Source organism: Oryzias latipes, chromosome 2 (genome assembly GCF_053564925.1).
Source record: "Oryzias latipes strain Hd-rR chromosome 2, Olatipes_Hd-rR_3.1".
NCBI lineage: Eukaryota > Metazoa > Chordata > Actinopteri > Beloniformes > Adrianichthyidae > Oryzias > Oryzias latipes.
Window position 1 is genome coordinate 27,620,283 of NC_136238.1, and position 18,787 is coordinate 27,639,069.

The following is an 18,787-nucleotide window of genomic DNA, read 5'->3' on the forward strand; positions in this document are numbered from 1 at the left end:
GGGGGGGGGGGGGGGGGGGGCGCGGCTATTACCTACGGCAACCATGCCATTGCCCCGCCCCGTCCCAGACCAAGGGAAAGAGTGATCCCAGCCCCAGGTGCAGATGGGCAGCCCATCCAGCGCTGCTAGAACCCCCCCCCCCTCAAATAGGGCCCCCCATGGGGTGGGGTGGGGGTTGTGTTTTATCGTGTTTTACAGTAGAGCACTTTGTGATTTTTTTCCTTGAATGGGGCTATACAAATAAAGTTTTTTATTATTATTAAAATAGTCAAAAACACGAATAGCAGTTCTAATGTGTGATTTTTTCCTTGATATTAAAACAGGGATTTAAATATTAGTAGGCCAAAAGATCACATTGTAATTAAAATACAACATTGTTTTATTGCTCGGCGGTGAGGAGTCCATTTGATATACTCTGCATTTTGGTTCTTAACTGCACTGTTTATTTGAGTTGTTACCTACATATACACATTGGTATTTGTTGAGTTATTTCTCTTCATTTTCAATGCTGCCCAACTCAGTTGGCAATGGAGACAACAGAGGACGCTGGACAACTCCACTCATTTTAACTTTTTATTTTCAATAAAGAATGGATGAGAGCTTGATAACCTTGAAATAAAACAGAACATAATTAAACAGATATCAGAAATGTTTTTCAGAAATGTACTGTTATTTTAAACTTTTGAAAATATTGCGTGGTTTAACTATTTCCCTTGTTGAATAATGTTCCCTCAAATATCAGAATATAAATGAAATTGAAATTAACACACCAATGGCATCACCGAAGTCATCCAAGCATTGAAATGTTTGTTGTTCAGCTCACCATGACAACCAGACAAAACCCCCACCTGCACACTGTCACCTAGTTAAACACCTCTTCCCATCTACCTACCTGGTAGATTAGGATTCACATTTTCCTTATACTGCCCCCTGCAGCTGTGGAGTTGATCCTACCTGGAACAATCCTCCAAATCAATGTTTAGGAACAAAAATAAAGAAAATAGAAGACAAAGTGCAGGACAGACAAATCTTAACAGTTTTTATTAATAATTTTATTTTAGTTTAAACTTACACATGAAAAAAACCACAAGAATATTAATAAGGTACCAGAGTGAGAAGTAGCAGATTAAGGAGATCAAAACTATAGATATAGATAAGATAATAGATCAAAACTTAACGCTACCTACCTTTACTATGTTAACTCTACTAGATGTTAGCTCTAATACTGCAAAACAACTCACTTCTATTAATAGGTACTTTTAAAATAAGTCATTTTGTGAAAAGTTTTACATATTTTGTAAGCAGTGAAACTTCTTGTCTAGTATCATTACACATAGATTGAAATGTATTGATCCATTTCATTTTTGCTTTTGATAATTGTGGCTTAGAGAAGATGAAAACCTAAAAAAGCTGTCCAAGAAAGTCAGGATAAGACGAGAAAAGACTTTATTGATCCCCAGAGGGAAATTCAATTGTTACAGCAGCGAAACAAGAAATATAGCAGTTAGAAAAACAAATAGCCAGTACAAATTAAAATAGTACTAAAAGTGGAAGTAAAAGTACACATCATAACTAAATCCAACAGCAGTTTCAGTAGTGCTAAAATGTGTCATTCTATAATCTAACTGCTGTTGGGACAAAGGACCTCCTGTAGCAAATCATATATCAAAACAACCAAAATTCTATTTTTTAGAAAAATTCATTTCTACACATTCAATACTTACTTGTTCCTCCCTCAAATGAAGTTACTCCATCAATATGTTATGGAGTCCATCAGCCTGTGGCTCTGTGTACATGAAATGAAAGCTCTGGTTGCTATGGAGTTCATTAGAACATTGGGGTTTTTCCCCAGGAGTTTTAAGAATTAAAAGCTTATTTTAAAATATTTAAAAAAAATTTAGAGATACAGAACTTTTCCCCATGTAAAATAAAGTCTTCTGCTGTGGTACAGAGGTTGAGAGGTCGACCTCTTATCAGAAAAGTTTAAATTTAGAATTTACAATGAGTCCTTTTATTGTAAAGAAAAGTCTTACAAGTTCTCATGTGTCTTTTGAGATTAGATACTAGGCTAAAACTTTTTTTACATTCTTTACAAGAAAAAGACTTTTTTCCTGTATGAGTTCTCATGTGTGTTTTGAGAGCAGATATTTGATTAAAACTTTGTTTACATTCTTTACAAGAAAAAGGCTTTTCTCCTGTGTGAGTTCTCATGTGTGTTTTGAGATTAGACACATCACGAAAACTTTTTTTACATTCTTTACAAGAAAAAGGCTTCTCTCCTGTGTGAGTTCTCATGTGTGTTTTGAGATGAGATATTTGACTAAAACCTTTTTGACATTCTTTACAAGAAAAAGGCTTTTCTCCTGTGTGAGTTCTCATGTGTGTTTTGAGATTAAATTCATAAATAAAACTTTTTTTACATTCTTTACAAGAAAAAGGCTTTTCTCCTGTGTGAGTTCTCATGTGTGATTTGAGATTAGATATTTGACTAAAACCTTTTTGACATTCTTTACAAGAAAAAGGCTTTTCTCCTGTGTGAGTTCTCATGTGTGTTTTGAGATTAAATTCATAAATAAAACTTTTTTTACATTCTTTACAAGAAAAAGGCTTTTCTCCTGTGTGAGTTCTCATGTGTCTTTTGAGAGTAGATTTGTGACTAAAGCTTTTTTTACATTCTTTACAAGCAAATCTATTATCTTCTCCATGGATTTTTGCATGAATTCTGAACTGAGATCTGTTAAAAAAGCTTTTACCACATTCTTTACAGATATAACATCTTTCATCAGACCCAGTTTCCATGTATTCAGACGGGTTATTAATTATTCTTGAGTTGTTACCAGACTTGATAGAGGAATGTCTCTCTTCTTTTTGAGATTGTTTGTATTTCTTACCAAGATTTGTCTTCTTGTGATTTTTTCTAACATCAGAGTCACACTGACCTGCTGACATGGGAGAGCTGTCCACACTTTGGACACGACTTCTGTCTATACTCTTCCTCTGATCTCTTTTCTGTGGGTCTGTCTCTTCATCTGTAGTTGATGTTGATTCTGTCTCTTCATCTGTAGTTGATGTTGATTCTGTCTCTTCATCTGTAGTTGATGTTGATTCTTCATGTTGGTTTCCTTCTTCATCCTGACTATCAGTTACATTAAAGCTCTGCTGATTGTTTAGATCCACTTCACTGTTCTCATCTTCCTCATAAGTAGGAATCTCCATCAAGGTATCAGTCTCCTGCGTCGTATCAAGATGATCTTCATCCTGACTGATGCAGAGTTCCCCCGGTTCCTCTTTAATCTGTGGAGGTTCTGCTTCTTCCTTTTCCTCTTTAATCTGTGGAGGTTCTGGTTCCCGCAGTTCCTCTTTAATTTGTGGAGGTTCTGGTTCCTCCTGTTCCTTTTTAATCTGTGGAGGTTCTGGTTCCTCCTTTTCCACCATGAAGTTCTTCTGCTGGTTGCATTGATCTTCCTCGGCAGTCATCCAAAGCTGGGGGAGGGCTGCAGGGACATAAACACATCAAGGAGCCTTTTATTCGTTTACAGGACTTTTGGATGGAGCAAATAACAGTAACTACTAACTATCTACTTAATGAACTAACTATATAGATGTTGTAGAATGACTGTGTGTGTGTGTGTCTGTGTGTGTGTGTGTGTGTGTAGAAGGAAGGAGCACACACACATGTGTTGAGGGTGCGTGTTGATTCCTCTGCAGTGGACCGCTCTCTAACTGCACGCGAGGCTTCACCTGAGCTCTCTGGTACAAACATCTTCTCAGAATATTATATATTGCCCAGTAATAAACAGACTGCAGACACTTTGTCACCTTTCCGGTAGCCATGAAGCCTGACACCCATGAAGAACGAGGAGCAGGAGGCTCTGCCTTTCTTTATACAGACACAACACTATGGTGTCAATTCAGTACCTAAAGAATTGCGCATCAATACAGTAAAACTGGGCATCAAAACCCTAAACATGCGTATCAAAATGCATAAATTGAGAACCAAAAGCTATAATTTGCCACCATAAGCTATAACCCAAAGCACAATCCTATTTCTCTTTTATTTTTATTTTTTGCGGTTTTGATTCTAAAACCTTTCAACATGTAAAAACAGCGACACGTCAGTCAAGGGGAGGAGAGGCGGGACATCCCCGACATCCAGAAGCTCATTGGCTACAGAATAACACCAAGTCTTACGTTAACAGACTTGTTTCAAAAGGTGAGTCTTCCATGTTTTTCAAATCTTTTGCTATATTAAATTATAAATGTGTACTTCATGTGAATTTCTAAGTGTGCGTGGGGAATACGTTTATTTTTTTTTTAATTGGCCTGTCCAAAAGCTGGGCAAACAGATGAGAGCTGAAGGCCTTTTGAAGAGGGGAAGAAGAGAGAGGGATGTTGGGGGGTGGGGGGGGGGGTAAGAGGGTGATTATAGAAGGGGGGGGGGTTAAACCATGAAGCAGCATAAAGCCACAAGTTATACTGATTACAGTGAGGTTCAGATGTAATACAATCTCCAAGGGGCGGGGCCTGTCCACACACAAACTCAAATGTTAAAAACACACCTGCTAGCTGCTAAAATGTCGACAGGTCAACATGTACACAATACAAATATTAGAAAGTAATTAATTAAGTAAAGTAATTGTGCAAAGGTGAGCTAACACCTGTTCTCAGGAGAGTGCTTATATTCTTCTAAGATGGATGGTGGAATGTGAAAAGAAGGAGGGAGAGTGCCCAGCCACCCCCACACCCAGACCCCCGCCGCAGCAGCAGCGGCAGTTAGAACCCCCCAACGCCACACGGCAGCAGGCAGAGGACAACCGGGGAGTAAGTTAGTGTAGAACCACCACTGAGTGACAGACGGGTCCCCACAAAGAAAAGCATGAAGCTCAAAGAGCTTCTACTCTGTTTCTCTGATGAAGGTCACATACCTATGTGGTGGAGCTGCAGCTGTGGTTTCCAGATGACATCCAGCAGTTTTCGCTGACGACAGAGCTCCTGCTCGTACTGGACGATGGTTCCTTCACAGAGTCTGCAGATTTCTTCAGCAGCAGCAGCTAGTCGCTCGCTGATCAACTCTCTCAGAGACTGAAGGGAAGACATGGTTCCTGCTCCGATCTTCAGCTCCAACTCCCACAAACACCGCCGTCCTCTTCACTGCAGCTCCGATCGATCATCTGCTAGTCTCACAATCACAGAAAAAAGGTCCAAACAGAAACTTTTCTCCTGTTTGGAGATTTTCCTGAAAGTTCCTGTGATCCTGCAGGAGTCAGTTCTGCTCAGCCTGCAGACCAAACAGAAAAGACTCTGGAAGCTTCCACATGTGAAACTTCAAGACAAAGAATCCAAACAACAACATCTGATTGGTTGACTTTTGGAGGGAATGCTGCAACAGTCTTCTGTGATTGGTTCAGCCGTCCCTGCCCCCACTAGTCCACTGCACAGGGGGCAACATTCCAGGGGGTGTTGGTAATCTCCTCCTTCTATTGTTTCTGCCCCACTGGCTCTTTCAAAATAAAGGCTTGTTGTAGCAGAAAACTGAATGAAACATCAGAATGGACTCAAACTGCTGCTGGTTTCAAAGCCTCGTTCTCAACTTCCAGCTGAACTCTTCATGAGTTTGAGCGTCTGTGACAAACTCTACAGTTGAACAACAGCCAGTGGCGCCACCAGGGGGTGGCCAAGGGTGGCCACGGCCAACCCTGTCCGACTCCTGGCCACCCCAGTGGCCACCCCACGGTCACTATAAGCTGATAAGGTGTGGTAGCATCAGTTGTGCGTTTCATCCCAAATGCACAGCCAGCAAGCAGGCAAGTCACTCTGATCACCTAAATCGGCCCACACCCCCTGTTGTCTTTGAGTGCGCATACATCTGAAGACGTGCCGCTAGACGCAGAACACAAATACAACGCGGGGTTCACTTCCGCGTTCGAACCCTCAGAAACCGCCGATCCGGTTAGACACAGGAGCCAGTATCAGTTGCTAAAGATGAACTTTCTTTATTACTTTTTCCTTAAGTCCAAAACGGCGACTGAAGTGCGCGTGCATGCGCTCCAGACACTCACACGCGCTCTCCTCCCTCTCTTCCAGCCTACATCGCGTGAGCACCGGTATGGTGTCAAATTAGAGCCTAAAGTATTGAGCATCAAAACAGTAAAACCGCGCATCAAAACCCCAAATCTGCTAATCAAAATGCATAAATTGAGAACCAAAACCCACAATTTGCAACCAAAAGCCTTTCCCCAAAGCACAATCCTATTTCTCAGCTGGCGATTTCTTTTCTCGCCATTCTGAAATCCTGTTTTTGAGTTGCAGTTTTATTTTGAAATTATCTTTTTGAGTTGTGCTTTTATTTTTTGCGGTTTTGATTCTAAAACCTGTCGACACGTAAAAACAGTGTCATGTCAGTCAAGGGGAGGGGAGGCGGGACTTCCCTGATATGCAGAAGCTCATTGGCTGCAGCATAACACCAAGTCTTACGTCAACACACCAGTTTAGAATGTGCCGGTAAGTTTTTCATGTTTTTCAAATCTTTTACTCTATTAAACGATCAAACTTGTACTTTATTTAACCAGAGGACGCCAGCACAGTCAGATGAGGAGCTCCACCAGTAGCTGCTAGTGAAAAAAGATGTTGGAAAGTTTGATGTTGCATGACAAATTATCACCATTGTTCTCCCGTGTTAGCATGCTAGCTAGCTCAATGCTAGCGGGTTTTCCAGCTCTTTACATGACTTTTATGGATTAAACAAAGTCGATTTTTTACCACAGTGTCAGGATCGGTCATGTCAACCTGGGAATAATTGACCGTGGATTTTCACTAGGGTAAATCAAATAGTTTTTTAAGAAGTACATTCATGTATATAAGGTTTCTCAATATTTCCTTAGGGATTACACAGATGGATTGAACAAAGCAACATATTGCTGTAAGAAAGTGACACCTTTCCTAGTTTGGGATCAAGTTAATCCCTATTTAAAAAAATAAATAAAAGTAAAATTTTGATTCAGAAACAATTTTTATTTGAGGTACCAGAGCAAATTTCCCACGGGTGGGATCAATAAAGTTTTTTCTGATTCTGAACAGTATTCCCAAACCATTTTATTCTCAACCTTAAAGATTGCAGGTTAACACAGGAAGTTAACTCTCACAATATGCAGCTACTGAGTGTCATTTAAGGTGTGTGTATGTATGTATGTATATATATATATATATATATATATATATATATATAAATACATACACACACACATTTTAACTGTCTTAAATACATTTTTCTTTGTGTGCAGGATGCTGTGGATATTGGACGACAGTCTAACTTAAACCAGGCAGAGCAGGAAACTGTTGGAGTTGTTGTTCCCTCTGTGGCTTGTCTTCTCTCCTCTCAGACCTGTCACTATTGTTCAACCCTTGTGGGACATCGGAAAACCATGGCCAAGACATTTATGTAACATTTATGTACTGATCTATGCATGTCATCTCAGCAGGATGTAACAAAAACTAACAATGTGAACAGATTTCATCTGCCTTACAAAATACTGCCCCCCCCCCCCCCCCCCTTAAGAAAATAAATGGCTAATAATCACCACTGGTATTTTGTAATGCTTCACTTTTTAATGTTTGACCATTAAATGTGTTTTGTACAAAAGACTGATGGTTTTGCAAATATCATCTTTGAAACACAGAGTCAAGTGCATTAGATTCTGTGAAATTCTGAACCACAATTCAGAGAAATTAAATTAACTGTTTTTAAAACTCCTCAAAAGACTTGAGGTGGAAGAGTCACTGTTTTCGTGAAGGCACTGAGAAATGGGAAGCAGACAGTGTGCCTGAGCATGTTGTCAATGCAATCATGGTCAAAATGGACAACTATTTTAAATGCTTCTCTTTCAGTTAACAGGAGATGTCTGTGAGCCTGCTGGACAGCCTTTGCATCACACCAGGGACGTCTTTGGGGTCTACATCTTGAAAGAAACAAAAATAGCAAAGTTGATTAACCAAAAAAAGAAGAGAAAAATTTAGATTAAAATTGTTTTCATTACCTTCAAGAAGTTGTAGACATCCACGTCGTAGCTGCCTCAGTATTCCTCCCATTTTTGTTATGGTATGCATAACAACGGCCCTTATAGAAAACAACAGACATACAGCAATAGTCCATTTTAAAACCAGCAACTAATTAAAAATAAAATCATAATTCTATTGATGATTAATACTGGAATACTTTCAAGGGGAATAAAGCACGTCTTTGCTGGTCTGCTACAATTTACTCTGCTCTGATTCACTCATACCAGAATTCTGCCAGTCTGCATAGTGCAGACGCATACATTTTGTAAATATGGCACAGCAATATTGTTGCACTGTTAATTCCCTCTGTCTGTAAACTCTGAAAAATATTGAGAAACCTTATAGGTTATAACATATTTGATTAACCCTAGTGAAAAATCCACGGGTAATTATTCCCAGGTTGACATGACTGATCCTGACACTGTGGTAAAAAATCGACTTTGTTTAATCCATAAAAGTCATGTAAAGAGCTGGAAACCCTGCTAGCATTGAGCTAGCTAGCATGCTAACACGGGAGAACAATGGTGATAGTTTGTCATGCAACATCAAACTTTCCAACATCTTTTTTCACTAGCAGCTACTGGTGGAGCTCCTCATCTGACTGTGCTGGCGTCCTCTGGTTAAATAAAGTACACGTTTGATCGTTTAATATAGTAAAAGATATGAAAAACATGAAAACTTACCGGCACATTCTAAACTGGTGTGTTGACGTAAGACTCGGCGTTATTCGGCAGCCAATGAGCTTCTGGATATCAGGGAAGTCCCGCCTCCCCTCCCCTTGACTGACATGACACTGTTTTTACGTGTCGACAGGTTTTAGAATCAAAACCGCAAAAAATAAAAGCGCAACTCAAAAAGATAATTTCAAAATAAAACTGCAACTCAAAAACAGGATTTCAGAATGGCGAGAAAAGAAATCGCCAGCTGAGAAATAGGATTGTGCTTTGGGGAAAGGCTTTTGGTTGCAAATTGTGGGTTTTGGTTCTCAATTTATGCATTTTGATTAGCAGATTTGGGGTTTTGATGCGCGGTTTAACTGTTTTGATGCGCAATACTTTAGGCTCTAATTTGACACCATACACACCGGTTTCAGCACAAATGCAAGCACGCACGCATACAGGCACACAATCACACATCCCAAAACACTACATTTCTTTTCATGCCTGTTAGCTATTTTCTGTGGGGTCTTTTAACAATCTGTTTACTGTTCTTTAGATCACCTGATCTTTATTGTGTGCAAATACGCCACATCATTAACAGTGGTGGATGTGCCATTACTTTTTAAGAATACGTAAAAAAGGATGTCCCTGTCACATGCGCCTCTCATTTCATGGCACTATTGGTTGTTGTGTTACAGCAACATTTTGATGTGTTTTTGTCCTGTTTCCACATAGTTTAGACATTAGTTGATGGTTGTGTAAGTAAATTTTCAGAGAATGAAGATAAATTCAACATATATTCTTATTTTAAGAAGAAAAGTACATCAGAAGGAAGGAAAGAGATTGTAGGGGAACAACAGAGGAGTAGTGAGGAGGAAGAAGATGAGACAGAGCAGCATGATCCTCAGCCAGCATGAATGACAGAAGAGAATGAGGAAGACAAAGATGAGACGGCATCAGATGAGGGACAGTCAGCATCATTGCTCAGAGAAACAAGGCAGAACTCAGCTAAAGGGGCTCCACCTGTTCCTGTAACTTTCTGTGAAGTTAGAATTATGTTGCCCTATTAATAAAACTGTTTCATGTTTATTAGCCTGAAAAGAAATGTCTACAGAAATAATTAATAATTACCATGGAAGGGTATTGTTATTTTTATTTCAGAACAACTGATTTCAATTTTTGTTCATTATAGATTTATCCCAGTCAAAAGTCGAACACCCCAAGCAGACAGACCTAAGCATGAAATAGAAACAAAACAAATAAAAATATATCAGTATAGTAGTATCTACTACTGCAGTGTTTTTCAACCAGTGTGGTCAGGTGTGCCGTGGGAGATGCCCTCATTAACTGATCTAAAAATATTTACCATCTCCAGGATTTCTGCTCTGTGTTCATCCAAACAAACCCTGATAAAACACTGAGAAGATAGGAATATGAGAGATCGTAAAATACTTTTTTCTTAGTGTTTATTTGATTCTATTAAAGACATTTTGATAAGAATGACGGTACCGCGATTTAATTCCAGTATTAACTGTTTTCTGAAATGTCACATGTTCCTGCTGCAGAAAACACTGTTTCATATCAACTCATCCACATCATGAAGGATCAACATGTTTGACTGAATTTACATGAAAAGAAAAGACGTCAAAGAAATCTGTCCATACGGGAAAGACTGAATGAATCCAAGTTTTTACCAGATAGATGGAACTTTGTTTGATTTTCTAGCTCTGCTTTTCTCCAAAGATGAAGAACATCAAGAAATAACCAATAAATGCTGATCTGGAACATTCTGTCTGGGAGTCTGACTGACACTTTGACACTTTCTACATTCTGCTTTGATCCGGGTTTGAACCTGCTTTACTGCCACCACAACACATCCAATCCCAGCCCAGAACCTGAAGCTGGTTCTGAACATGAAGCCGGTCTTCAGGGACAGCAGGACTGATGAGTTAGTGATCTTCTCAGATGGACTTCAGACCCCTTAGAGCTGAAACTCTCACTTTTCTCTAGGAATCAGCTTCTTGTTGACGACACACTGCTGCAGTCAGGGGAACACACAAGAAACACACACACAAAGACAAATGGAGCCAGTAATTCTAGAATAATCCTCACATAGATGTTGTGTGTGGAGCCCGTTTTCCTTTAGATGATCCAGCTCTTGGTCCACTGAACCTCCAACCTTCTTCCATTTGTTCAGCTGCTGGACAGAACAAAGAAAAACAAACAGATGTTTTTGCTGAGTCAGTAAAATGCCTGTTGGAGCTCCAACATGATTGTTGACGGTGTTCCTCCTCTTTCTGCTCCGCTGACGTCCTCATTTTCAGTTTCCTGATCAGACAAACTAAACTCTTTTCCAGGTTTGAATCACCAGAAGAAGAAACTTCCACCTTTGTGCCACATGCTCAGAGAATCCACTTCCAGAACAGCAGAGATTCCCGCCACATGTGACAGAGCATCCAGGTGATCTCCAACTACAGGACATCATCACCTGCCTGTGACAGTCACACCTCCATTCTAGATGCAGCCAATGACCTCTAGGCTGTTTGAGGCTCAGAACAACATGACAGCCAGGAAGACCATCCCTCCTCCTGACCACCAGCTGCTCTGTCTCACAATGGCTGCCATGAGGAAGACTCCATGAAGAGTTAACGCCCAGAGGTCTGCTGGACCAGACACCATTCCTGACAGAGTGATCAGAGAGTGCAGAGCAGCTGCTAGACGTCTGATGTCTGACAGGAAATCTTCTAGCAGATGTCAGCTCCATCCCATCAGACGTTAGCTGACAGACTGGCGGCCATGAGCTGGAACAGCAGTCAGAAACACAGTCAGAGGGTGGAGATGGGCTGCAGGTGAAGCAGGAGTCCCCGCCAGAAAAGACGCTCAGAACTCCTCCTCTTCTTCAGCTTTCTCAGGGATGAAGCAAAAAATGCTTTTTGCAGAAACATCCCTCCTGCCTCAACCCACTTGTGTCAAGTAGGAACTTCTGGAGCTGCTGGAGTCAGCTGGTTTCCATGGCAACGGCTGATGAAGGACAGCAGTTTATTTAAAGTGAGACTGGAACATTGATGTTTATACTAAAATGACTGTTTCTGTTATCAAAAGTTGCAGAAAGAAGAGACTCAGCGTTTTCCAGCAGCTTCATCCTGCAGAAACATCAGCAGAAGAGAAGCAGCAGCCATGAAGAGACTGAGGACAGACGGACATCCAGCCAGAATCCAAGCAGCACCTTCATCCTGATGAAGCTCCGCCCTCTGACCTCCATCAGTCATCTCCAGGCTCCGCCCCCAGTCTGCAGCAGCTTCATCTGCTGCCTCCATCCTCTCTCTGTGAGTCTCTGCAGAGTTTTTCTGCAGCTGCTGGTTTTTCTGCAGCAGCAGCAGCATCAGAGCCAGAGAGCCAAAGAAAGTGGAAAGTCTGAGAAGGAAGCAGCTCTGAAGCTCTGCAGCTGACGGTGCAGCTTCAGGACTCATGAGGAGGAGCACATGCACGGCTCCTCTTCCTCTTCCACCTTCCTCTTTGAGGCAGCAGAAGTTCCTCCAACTCCAGCTGGAACTTCCTGCCCTTACAGACCATGTGGCCTAATGGACAAGGCGTCTGCCTTCGGATCAGAAGATTGAGGGTTCAAATCCCTTCATGGTTGGAGGCAGAACTTGATTGCTATTTCAAGTTGGTGAAAATGTTGAGGCTCCCACAGTGAGACACCTGCTGGCTGTTCTTTGTAACTGCATCTGCAGCTTCTAGAAACGTCTTTGTTTCTGTTTTCATCTTTTCAAACAGTTTGTTTTCTTCACATGAAGCCTAAAGAAATGTCCTCAGAATGATGGAAACAGTTTTTCTGCAGCTTGAAGCTGTTCTGGAAGATTTTCTTCTTTAGTCCAGAGAAATCTCTCATTTGATGAGACGGAGGAACTGCAGCAACGTTTCCTGGAAAACCTCCACATTTCATTGAAACCATGTTGGAACTTTGTCCATGAGGTCACATGGTCTGGAAGAAGCCCCAGTTCCAGCTGACAGAAGTCTGGTTCTGATCCATCAGATCTCACTAGCAACAGAACCAAACCTTCACGTGTTGCAGCAACAGTTTCCATGTTTGGGAGGATCTTCTGAAGAACAGCTCAGTTCCAGATCACATCATGATGTTTGATGTTTTCTTCATTCCAGGAAATCATCTGTGTCTCCTTTGATCTGTGCTGAGTCAGCACTTTGACTTCTTTTCAACTTTAGATCCATCATTTACAATCAAGGATTTATTGATAAATATTATTTATTGACAGAAAATAAAGAGTAAATGTATTTATCATCCAGCAGTGATTGTGGTGTTTGTACATCTTTTATTATGATTTTTTTTTAAATGGTTTATTTCAAGCAATAGACCTTTTTCACACTTCCGCATTTTTTGACCGGAAATACGTCAATGACGTGTAAAACAACTTCCTGTTAGCATAGCGGCACATATGAAGAATGGCAGAGTCGAAGAGTTGCAGTTTCTGTTGTGTTCCAGGCTGTTCGTCTTCCAACCAAAAACAGCCTGGCCTCTCATATCATTATTTTCCTCTGGATCCAAACCTGAAACCCAAATGGATATAGGCGATCTGAAGAGAGGAAGGGCATAGTTTTAATGTAAACACAGGTAGCACCCTCTGCTCCCGGCACTTACTAACTTCGCTCCGGATGTGTGGTGCGGCTGCGTCGTTCGTCGCCTGAAGAGTGGTGTCGTCCCGAGTATTTTCCCTTGGAAAAACTTTACTGCTCCTTTGAGAAGGGAGTCAGTATATGACAGAACCTCAAACGTCAGTCTATGCAGCTATGCTGTGAAGATAGCGACACGGTGGCTAAGCTAAGGCAGTAAAGATGGATCAGGACTACGTGACACACCCACCTGCAGGTAAGGTTGTTCATAATGTGTTTGGTTAACGTTAGTCAACTATGTGTACCGTTATTGGATAAATGCATTTCTACCTGAAAAAATTAATGTATATAATAAAAGCTGTTCACGCTCTCACCTATTTTAATTACATGTATTTAATTAATTTTGGGTATTTTGTCATTAACCAAAATAAATGAAATGTATTTGTAATTAAATACTTAACATACTTTTCAAAACATGATTACTGTGTTGTGTTGAAAGGTAGAATAAATATATCAAGACTGATTTTTAATTTCTTTATCTTCACAGGTGCTCTGGATGAGGCTTTGGATTACATCCATGACTTAGAAGCCAAGTTCCTTTGCTGCAGCCAGAAGACGATGTCATGGCGGACAAAAGTTCCTCATTGAAGACCTCCTTACTGACAATGGATCTGAGATCATGATTCCACCTTTTAAGCTTTCAGCTCCATCAGCAAGGAGGAAATAGAACAAACCCAAGCCATTACCCGCCTCAGAATTATGGTGGAAAGAGTGATCAGTAGGATAAAGTCCTTTCACATCAGGGACTCTCTGTGCCGCTCACACTGATGGGCAGTGTGAATCAGATCTGGCTTAAATGCCGTGTTTTGGCAAATTGTCAAGGACTTTTTTGTGTTGAAGAGTGAATTAATGTTTGGTATGTAAATAATGTATAATGTGCAAATAGTATGGAAAAATTTAGTGTTTCCACATATTCTTAAAATCTAGTTAAATATAATTGTTATATTCGTAATATTTTCCTGTTGAAATGTGACTTTGACTTCACAAAAATAATTAGATGAACAAATAAAACAATTTTGGTCAAAATTGTGCCTCATTTAATATTTTTAGGTATGCGTAACAACAACTGATTAATAACAACACAAATAACATCAAAGATTTAGAATAAAAAAGAACATTACAGATCATCAACAGTAAGACAGAAGGCTGAACTGATTTTTAAAGACAAGATAAGTGTAATTTAAGGTATGCATTCATGCATTTGCTATAATATCTATCCAAGTTCTCTTTCATTCCATCTCAGAAACCCCATCCAACACAGCCATGAGAGGTTGGGGCTGCACCTGGCATAATCTGCTTCCAGATGCCATCAGATATGGATCTGGCAGTGGTCCTACACAAGAGAAACACAACACACAAAAGTTAGACATAAGTGCATAACTACATTTAAATTTAATGTAATTTTTTTACATTTAAACTTAACTTGCTCTCACAAAGCAACAAAAAGTTAAATTATTCACCTGTATATGCCTTGTACAGTGTGGACCTCAGACCGTCTTAGCCAACTGTTTTGGGCTTTTGCACCACCAGCTCACTAACCGGTTCAGGATGGATTCCCTTATAAATAAAAGGCAAAAAGAAATTACAGTCTGTAATAACTACTGGGGGTGTTTTTATAATAATCTACAGTTGTTATGGATACACATTAGGGTTGGGCGATGTCCCCTAATTTGGCCGTTGACGATGTTTGCTGTCAACCATCGGGATGGACGATGACATCGTCGGGGGGGGGGGGGGGGGTATTTTTAAATTTTTCGTTTTTATATAACTGCTATTCGTTATTTTGCTTTTTTCATTTTATTTCCCAACTAATGGTTAATCCGCGATGATCCAGTATAAACTGAGGGAAGTGACTTTAACAGAAAAAGTAACAAGCAAAATAGAAAAGAAGTGGTCCGCTCCCGCACTTAACTGGCGGAGTGGACCGGCGGAGGGCGGATTTACAGCTTTATGTTTGATGGGAAGGGGGGGGGGGGGGTAACATGAGCGGTATGTGTGGGAGATTTAAGACTGCGATCCGTCCCGCAGCTCTAGGGGTACAAGCAACCGAACTCAGAACCGGGTCTAAACGTGTGTCTGAGCACAGCTCGGATCGTCAGCACACACAGCGGTTTGAGCTTCAAAGCAGAAATGTCGCTCAGTCCTTAGAAAACATTCAATCAATCACGTGGATTTGTGTTTCCAGTCGTGTCCCGACTAAATAAAGGCTGATGTTATTCTTACACGTTTACGTGCAGCGCCACCCAAAGCTAATGTTGTTAGCCCGTGTTAGCATACTGCTAATCCTGGCTACGTTCAGAAAAAGCACTGACCACACGGATTAAAATTCAAATGATGAGCGAACAGGTGTTTCATAATAACCGTAACATTATTAAAAGCACGTTTAGAAGATCGTCTCGTATTTTACCGAGCTGACATGTCAATGTATATAGCTGCTCGCCGCTGTTATCGTTTTGTATTGAATTGTTACCTTCAATAAAGTTTGGAAAAAAAGCCGCTCGGCGGAAGTTGTATCCTCTTCCGGTTTTCAAACTGCGCATGTGCGAATACTGCGCGTGTGCGAATGATTTATTCCGACCGAAATTGTGACCTTAGTGAACGTTTTTATATTCTGAAAACATTTTTCTGGGCCCATGTACACGGTTGGATTCTAATCCGACCATTGATCCCATCAAGATATTTTGTACATGTAACCGCGGCTTATGATGTCGACGCGCAACGTGGCGGGGGCGTGGCATCACGATGGTGGTCTCTCCATCGGGATGTCAGTCACCCATCACGATGGACGATGATATCGTCCATCGGCACAACCCTAATACACATCCGTTCTTAAATCATAATGATAATTTGATCACAAACCCACCTGTGTTCTTGGTCTGTGCCATCTTTGCAAGCCACTCGTGCAGGCCAGGGGGGGGGGTGGATCAGCCTGCTGACCCAGCTGTGAATAATGTGCGGTCTGGAAATTAAATAGGTTAAAATTAAGACATACTTATGTTGCTACATCAATGTAACATGAAACTATAACTGTCAGTAGGGTGACCAGATTTGAGTTTGTAAAAAAGAGGAGTGAAGTGAGTTTGTGAGATATTTCATCGAGAGTAATTGGTGTTCAGAGCTGCATACATGAAGCAAATATGATTACATTTCATCTATGTTCAATGTTATTTTATCATATAAGTATCGAAAAATAGGACATGTCCAGGAAAAGAGGACGTGTGGTCACCCTACTTTCAGAAAAATAATACTAATAGTAAGTGAAGAAAGTGCCGCAACTGTCAGCAGCAAGAAGAATGAAGACGCAAACGGGCACCTTAACATTTCTTATTTACAGCTTCACCAAATTTTTGGGTGTTATGTTAATCTCATGCCTTTTCACTTAAACATACACACAACATATTAACTGCGATGTGTTATACCTTATATTACAAATAACACCAGGATTTACAGTTGACGTAAACAAACACACAGAGTTACCGGTGATGCGGCTATGGCTAAGCTAGCTGAAGCTTACCTTGGTAATGGTGGATAAACTCTTCATGGACGAATTTATATCCCTTGTCCAATTTGTTTCCTTTAGTGGACGAATGCATCTTCACACTCTTCATCGCATCGGCGCTGATGAACTTCGGAACACAACTCAGGCTCTTCGAAAACACTCTAGGCTCTGCCATTCTCCGCCAGCGAAGCACAAACCGGAACTAGGTTTACACGTTGCTGACGTGTTTCCGGTTTTTGCGAAAAAGGTCTATTAAGTAGAAATAATACACAACAGCAATAAAATCATCAGTTATACATTCATACAGTAACTAATCAAACTTAGGATAATTAGACATATTAATAAATATTGCTTGAAAGGGAGTGGAAGGAAGCAAACTTATATAATCCCACCCCGTTATACTATAACCATTTTATTACATGATTTATCAATATCTGGTTCCTAGGTTTTATCAGACAGAATTAAGAATCATAAGTTATTGATAAAGCACATGCCAAAGATGAATTACTTAAGTACTACGTCAAAAATAACCCCTTTAGGAATCAACATGGCAAATGCAGTATCTGAAATATATGCAAATTATGTTACTTTTAAAAGTCATTCATATGCTTTAAAACATAATACTATATCAGTAAAGCAGACAACACTGTTTCAGGAATTTTCATAGCAAAATTTCATCAAGTATCAAAAGTTAAAAACATGTGCAAAATTATGCTACATTAGGAAAGATTTTTGAATCAATTTATCAATTTTAGGAGTAAGTGAAGTAAAATCATCAAAGGTCAATCAATTTAACAATTTTCAATAAGTGATTAATCATTTGTTTTACTCTTTTTATATATTTTGTTTGTATTTTTATTTTTTTATAATAAAGTAATGCTGTAAGGGAAAAATAAAAAGGGTCCATAAACTGTCGATTGTCCAAGGTTGGTATTTCTTCTTTTACTGATAACAGCCGTTCTTCTGGGTTTAGACAGAGTTTATAGTTCTCTTCGATGTTATATCTGCAGACATTAGATTCAGGTCCATATCCTTCTTCAGCTGATATCAGCTGTGGTGGAAGTTGAGGTCAAGTGGTCTGGATGTCAGAACTCTGCTGTTATTCAGGTGACGTCAGACGATGGAGAAAGTGATTAATCCTTCTGGTCAGATGGTCGTTCAGATAAACAGCAGATCCTCTGAGATTTTTTTTTTTTAAGAAGAACAGAAAGCTTTTATTGTACCAGGGAAAAAAACAAAATACAAAAACATGGTTAAAACACAAAATAACAAATCCAAATACGATGCTTGTGACACTTCATGCAGCAGTATGTGTCTGAGGGAGCGGTGCATGCTTCATTTATTTATTTATTTGATTTCCATGGTGGGCAGATGCTGAATGCATGACATCAACCAGCAAATCTGGTCCAAGTCAACCCCCCATAGCAACCAATCAACACAGGCGCGATAGGGCAGGCCTGATTTGTGGCATCATTGCTTCATCTGCTTGCCGCAGTGTTGGGGCTGCTACATCTGTTGCAACAGATCCACACAAACACTTATGGTAACTTTTCATGCCTTCAAATAGAAGGTGCTAATGCACAAGTTCGACAGCTGTCTGGCATTGCTAACTGTGTTTTAAAATGTGTCACAACAGCTGATGCTAAACATGCTGTTCAGTCATGGCTGGATGATCAAACCCTTTAGATGTGAGAAATGTTTCCATTTGGCGTACCAGAGACTCTGCACCGATCACCGTATTAGCACTGCTAGCTACGCTAGCGCTAGCATTAGCAGTGCTAGCTCCAGCTGCATTCAGCTTCGCTCGAGGCTTGATTGGTACTCCAGTGAGAATGACATTATTCATCCTTACTTGCTGTTCCACATCGTCCAGTCTTTTCTCCAG

The 18,787-nt window shown here is 40.3% G+C and overlaps 2 protein-coding genes and 1 long non-coding RNA gene across 3 annotated transcripts in view; 1 reads left to right on the forward strand and 2 right to left on the reverse strand.

The window, feature by feature from the left end:
• Positions 1-18,787, reverse strand: part of LOC144986855 (uncharacterized) — a 265,622-nt gene that overhangs the window by 203,977 nt on the left and 42,858 nt on the right. The window lies entirely within an intron of this gene.
• Positions 1,432-18,787, reverse strand: part of LOC144987094 (uncharacterized) — a 270,314-nt gene continuing 252,958 nt past the window's right edge. The window contains exon 3 of the transcript XR_013650955.1: positions 1,432-1,967. The gene's annotated coding sequence lies outside the window, so the exon portion shown is untranslated. The remainder of the gene's footprint in view (positions 1,968-18,787) is intronic.
• LOC144988448 (uncharacterized) lies at positions 13,085-14,429 on the forward strand. The gene is made up of 2 exons (XR_013652377.1): positions 13,085-13,599; positions 13,891-14,429. It is a non-coding gene; the product is annotated as an uncharacterized LOC144988448 (long non-coding RNA).